We start from the raw sequence: 6,727 nt of genomic DNA, 5'->3' as shown, positions 1-6,727 counted from the left end.
CTGCCTGGACCAAGATCTAAAGGAGGAAATTTAACCTTTCAAAACATCAGATGCTACTATATTTGGCATAGTGGAAAACATACTGTATTTGCTCTTGTAAAACCCATCTGGGTGCCATCACTTCACTACTCATGTGACCTTAGGCAAGTCATTTACTTGGCTTTCTCCAAGCTACAGTTTCCTGATCTGTAAAATGAAAAGTAGCATGTTGTGGTGGATAGACAGACAGCTTTAAAGTAAGGGAGAACTGGGTTCAAGTTTCACCTCTCACATATATTGGCTATGTGACTCTGGACAAGTCACTTGATGTCTCAATGTCCCTAAGAAACACTCTAAATCTTTAAGTTGGATTGGAAAAGGAAGTTTCCTAATCATGACTTCCTTATACCAATAAAATCACAGTTCCAGCACCTCCCCAACTCCTTCCCACCAAAAAAAAAATCTGAAGTAGTTAAGCTACAATAATCTATAAGATCTCCTTTAGCTAAAAATTATATGATCCTATTTATCTGCATTCATGAAATACTTTGGCAGAAATCACCAGGAAATGCAGATAGTAGCTCAAAATATGGTATAATCATTCCTGGACTATAAATTTTGATAAAATTGGTAATATGCCTCATTTTAAAAACAAGAGGCTAAAGAATTGTGGGCAAGAGAGGAAAAAATAACTTTACTTGCTATGAAAAGAAATTTTGGCTTTTGAGCTCCTTAATAGTCTCCATGCTAGAACAAAATGATACTGTTTAATGGCTCAATTCTGGAGTTGATTTGCTAGCTACTTAAGACTCATACCAGTGCTGAAAATTCAGTGTGGTGTAGTGGAAAGAGTGGTGGCTTTGGAATCAGGAAGACTTAGATTCCATACTGCTACCTCTGTTTCAAATGCTTGCTATATTTAGAGTCAGAAGTGTGGGTTAAAATCATGGCTTTACCACTTACTATCTATGTGATCTTGAACATGATGCTTACCTTTCCCTGAGTGTCACTTTCCTCATATATAGACGGAAAGAGTTGAACCAGTTGATCTGTGAGGTGCTTTCTGCTGTTGCTCAGTCATTTTTTAGTCATATCTGACTCTTCATGACTTTTCTTGGCAAAGACACTAGGATAGTTTGACATTTCCTTCTCCATCTCATTTTACAGATGAGGAACTGAGGCAAATAGGGTTGAATGACTTGTCCAAGGTCACACAAAACTCATGGAGATGAGTCTTTCTATTTCTGAGAATGGTATTCTATCCACCACACCACCTAACTGACTCTAAATCTACTGCAATGGGGATCTGATGTGAGCAAATAGCATCAGTTTGCTAAAATAGTATCATCCACATGAAAGAAACTAGGAATCTGCTTCTAGGAGAATCTTGAGAACTTGAATATTAGTAGACATTCTTCGTTAACCTGTCAAGGAGTCTTTCTCCATTGGCTACATTGCTAGAATTGTATGAATCTCTAAAAAGATCTGAGTAAGCATCATCCATGGCTTTTGCTGGATTCTCATCTGAGAGACCAAGGTGATTCCACTTACAGCTGGTAAGACCACAGGATAAAAGGGGAAGTTTTTAGGGCCTCCTTCTCTCCCTCACCATGCACCCCTGCCATGTCCCCAAGATCATCTGGTACCTGAAAAATTAGGCTCCATCTTTAGCCTTTTCATTTCTTCTTTTCTACCCCAAGTACAGGCAGCGGGTCCTCCATTAGGGGATGGGAGTTCAGGCCACAAGGATCTGGGAGTCCAGGAATTCAGGCAGGATGTTGCAGTCAGCCCACTGACAACACTATAAGAAGCAATGGTCCAGGATTCCAGCCTAGCAGAAATAAGTGGCAATGCTGTTTTTATACATGGTACCAGTGTCATGTACAAATTGAGTTATATTGTGAACCTATATTCCCACTTGGAGCCCACGGTAGTATCCGAGGGATTATGCTTCCTTGCATGTTGGAACAATATTTCTATGTTTGTTCTTACTATGTCTATAAAAGCAAATATCCCTTTATAAAAAAAACTATTGAATTTATTATTAATAAACAATGATTTGGGGAGATTCAGATTTACCCCTTTTTCTTACATTCTCATTTTAAGACTGAGGTCTTAAAGTTTAGCTAACTTTCTCCTCTATCAGACCCCAGCCAGGTAGGGCAGCCATTGTGCTCTACTCAGATTTGGGTGGTGATAAATTCTTTGAATCAATTGTCCAAGACTGGGGGTAACTTAGAAGTAAATGAAATAATCAAAAGTCATTTGAATAGGTCCAGTTCCTCATTGTATTATTCATTCTATCATTAATTCTTAACCAATCAGAGTTGATTGCCACCCTTGGCATATAAGTGGGCATTCCAGTGCGCATATAAGATTAGAACCCACTCACCATAATTGCCTTTGGTCTAAAAGAGATGACCTCTTATTAAAATGCTGGCATTATTAATAACATGATTAAATCACCCAAAAAATTATGTCTCTCAACCCTCTAAATGGCACACTGTCCAATGTTAAATGGTTAAATGAAGGACCATCTCCAGTCATCCTGATGAATATCTGGTCACTGGACCCAGATGACTCAGGAGGAGAAAGTGAGATTGGTGACCTCGCACAGCCCTCCCTAATCAAAACAAAGTCAAGTACAAGTCACGTCATCATTTCTCTGATATCATGGTCTTCTTCAAAAATGAAAGACCAACACAGACTGTGAGTAGACCAAGTTGCCTGAGTGGGATCTAGCTAGCTCATCCTCTCCCTTCTGTCTCCCTCTCCCCTTCCTTTGGACTTTGGGGTTTACTGGCCAGATGTCCTTCCTACTTAGTCAACCTGGCAAAAGTTTGGTATTCCTTTGAATGGTCAACAATTAGCATCTCTCCACCTACTTGGGTGGTCAAGGGCAAAACCATTTTTTTCACAAAACCTCATTGAAAACAATCTTTTGCTAGACCAAATTATCTGGGGGTAGGTTGCCATGTGTTGAAGCAAAAATAGGAACGACTTTTTAGAGGACTTCCAGAATAGCACTGTAAGGGAACCACTGTCACATTCTATTTTACCTTTTCTCTTCTCTAAAGCAGGGGTTGGAAAACCATAGCCCAAGGCCCAAAGAACCTATCTCTTGTTTTTAAGCAACTCTGTAAAAAGCACTTGTAGCTTTGGGCCATATGAAAACAGAGAGAGGGGTCAGATTTGGCCCAAAGATAATAATGCACTGATCCCAGATTTGGAGTAAAGCTTCCTGGAATAATATTTATATATATTGTGGTAACAAGAACACTCTTGCTACAAAGTTCTTCTGTGTTTCTGTAAAGTCTGTATGAAAATAATCTAGAAATATACTAAGAGTAAATTTGAGGAGAATGTAAGAAAATATTCAAGAAGAAGAACCTGCATATTGATAATCGCACACACAGTTGACTAGACATTTCAGACAATTCAAAGTCCTAAATCCATTGAACTAATCCATTATTACATATTGGATAGATACTGCAAATGGTCAGTGAATCGGGCCCAGAACTGAATAATGGACTGGATTGTATCTGGGAAATTATCTAACACTTTGAAGGGTTCCAAGCTTCTCCTTAAAATAGAAACCCAACTTTTAATACTCAAATTGTTCAGGTAATGCTAAAAAGCTAAAAATCATGGAACACCACAATCTCTGAAGAATCAAAATTGCAGTTGTCCAAAAGAGCCATGAAAAAAGTATTGATGGGAATAAACATGGTACTACAGACATACCAATGACCTACATGGAAGGAAGAAAGGAAGAGAAAGATAGAGGGGGGGAAAGGAAACAAGCATTTATTAAGTGCTTACCATGTTCCAGGCACTGTGCCAAGTTCTGGGAATACAAATTGTGTTTGTCCTTCATTGCCGAAGAAGACCATGCCATCAGAAGAAGACCATGCCATCAGAGAAATGATGACAAGACTTGCACTTGACTTTGTTTTGAGTGAGGAAGGGCTGTGCAAGGTGACCAGCCTCACTTCTCCTCCAGGGCCATCTGAATCCAGTGACCAGATATTCATCAGGATGACTGGAGATGACCCAGAATGCACTGGGAGACCTTGGCCCCTTTAGGCCTAGGGTGAGGTAACCCCCATTCATTGAATAAGCCCATTTAAGAAGTAACCAGGCATGGCCCCTTTAATGAGGCAAAGAAAAGAAAGGCATCAGACTGGGAGGGAAACAGCTACAGTTGCTAATGAAAATCACTCCTAAGCCATGCAAGCAAGAGAAATACAGTACTTGTCCTCAAGGAACTTATATTCTAATGAAGGAAGACAAAATAAACAAAGGGGAACTGAAAAGGGAGGAGAGGAAGGAAGGAGAAGTAAATATCAGATCCAAAAAGTCAGAAACAAATCCAGGAAAGGAATGAAACTAGGCCAGCTCTGGGCTCCTCCACAAGATGGAGGCTCCAAAGGGAGTTTCCAATAGGAATGCAGGGGGAGGGGGGGAGAGGCAGGGGCATAGGCTGCTACAGGATGAGGAGGTCACAGGTGATAAGGCATGGTTTTGAAGTTTAGAAAGCCAGGACCCTCCCTAAGGGCTCCTCTGGACCCTCCTGGCTTTAGAGTGATTATCAATAGTAACTGTCGCTGGTTCCCACCCAGCCTGATGTGTTTGTTTTTCTTGACCTCATTAAAGGAGCCATGCCCTGGCTACTTCTTAAGCAGGACTATTCAATGAATGGGCGTTGCCTCATCCTAAGTGAGTACCTGCAAAGACCTTGGCCTAAAGGGCCTGAGGCCTCCCATGGCATCCTGTGTCATCTCCAGTCATTCTGAGGAATATCGGGTCTCAGGATTCAGATGGCTCTGGAGGAGAAGTGAGGCTGGTGACCTGCACAGCTCTCCCTCACTCAAAACAAAGGCAAATGCTAGTCGTGTCATCATTTCTCTGATGCCATGTCCTTCAGCAATGAAGGACAAACACAAGAGAGCCAGGAACATGCAAAGATTGACATGTTATAGCATCTAGGAAATGTCTTATCAGAAAGAAGGTGGTTCAGTTATATACTGAGATTGAGGAAGACAGTTATGGGAAGCTTTTGGAAAAGTTATGGGAAGACATGGACAAGAGCTATATGGAATAAAGCATGGATACATTGAAATCTACATCATGGGAGGGAGAGTCCACATCTATGAGACCACAGAACTTGATAATGGAAGGTATAGTTACCTCTTCCCTCCTATGTTCATTAAGTGAACTTAAGACCTATTAGCCAATAAGAGATAAATAGGGATCTTTGTTCATTTAGATGGGAACTATCCTGTGAGATGCAGTTGCTAGAATCACAGGACTGATTGACCTTCAGAGATTGTTCATTCTTCTTTCCTCCTTTGGGTTCTTAAGCCATCCGACAGAAATGAATCTAACTCCTGCTCACGAATCTCAAAAGCAGAATTGCATAGGTAACATTTCCTTTTCAAAGAACCGGTATATTTGTATTATTTAATATTTATTCCTAGAAATACAAATTCACCTACCAGCACACAAAGTAATTTTCTATTTGACCATTTCTTTTATTTACAAACACTTATCCTCTTTCCTTTTCTTTTCTTTAAAGAAATGTGGAATGCTTCAGAAATATGAACGTCATCCTTGAGTAGGGCCATGCTAATCTTCTCTGTATCATTCCAGTTTTAGTTCAGGTGCTACCAAAGCCAGCACCTTCTTCTCATTTCCAATTTTATCCCATTTTTTTTTTATTGCACACCTCACCGTTATGAATCAACATTTTGTACACATTCGTATTGACTCTATAATGTTTTGGGAATTTTGTCCATTTCATCTGTAATCAGTGTAGTTTTGCTTTATTTTTCTTTCCAGAAGCTCCCAGGAGCTCTTTCCTCATACTCCTGTTTGCCTCATTTCTTCTCCACTCTGTCATTTGTCAATTGATTCCACAATTTTTTGAGCATTGCACAAATGACTGACAGAGATTGCCGGGTCTTGAATTTGACCATAAACTTCTTATACACCATCTAATGTGGCATCTATTTACTCTTTCTCAATTCTTTTATCTCATATAAATTTAGTTGCATTTAATATGCCTTCTGTATTCTAAATCTAATTTTTTCTAACTGTATATTTATAACCCTAAATACTATGTATTTATTTTCTATTTTTGCCTTGTTTAAAATTCTCTGCTCTTCCTTCCATATTGTAGTCTTTCCATTATCCAGTGTGAGATGCTATAAGGAAATTATTTTTGCCTTCCTTTGTACCTACATTTAGTCAGTCAGTCAGTAAACATTTTTAAGTGCTTACTTTTTAAAGTGAACATGCACTAATTAAATGATCTCTATTCACCAGAACTGACTGGAAAAAATCTCCCATATGAAACCTTCTTCAACCTTAAATGGAGAACTGATTAAAGGAACAAAATACATGGTATTGAACAAGAACCCTTTTTCCATCTCTAAAAATCTAGAAGCAATTGTGTTCTTACAAAATGCACTAGCTTGTTCATCCTCAAAATTGAAAATCATTTTGTTCCACAAACTGCACACTTAGCTCCAAAGAATTCTGTTTTGCCGAGTCTAGTTCTGCCCACCCCACGAGCCCACTTGAGCCAGGTCCAGTGTGAGAATTTGGTTCTAAGATGGTGCCAATCTTTCCAACTTTTCTATTAACATCATCCCTGGAGTATCTAGACTAGAGCTAATTTCCTCCCAGTTCCATGGATGCCAGGAAGGATGCCCACTATGGCTATAACTTGGGTTCTCTTCTCTCT

The 6,727-nt window shown here is 39.5% G+C and overlaps 1 non-coding gene across 1 annotated transcript; it reads right to left on the bottom strand.

The window, feature by feature from the left end:
* Positions 1-5,555: 5,555 nt before the first annotated feature.
* On the bottom strand, positions 5,556-5,661 carry LOC140502963 (U6 spliceosomal RNA). The gene has a single exon (XR_011966680.1). It is a non-coding gene; the product is annotated as a U6 spliceosomal RNA (small nuclear RNA).
* Positions 5,662-6,727: the final 1,066 nt, after the last annotated feature.

This window comes from Notamacropus eugenii, chromosome 4, assembly GCF_028372415.1.
Source record: "Notamacropus eugenii isolate mMacEug1 chromosome 4, mMacEug1.pri_v2, whole genome shotgun sequence".
Taxonomy (NCBI): domain Eukaryota; kingdom Metazoa; phylum Chordata; class Mammalia; order Diprotodontia; family Macropodidae; genus Notamacropus; species Notamacropus eugenii.
Note: the sequence above shows the minus strand (reverse complement) of the source record. Positions and strands in the feature narration are given on the sequence as shown.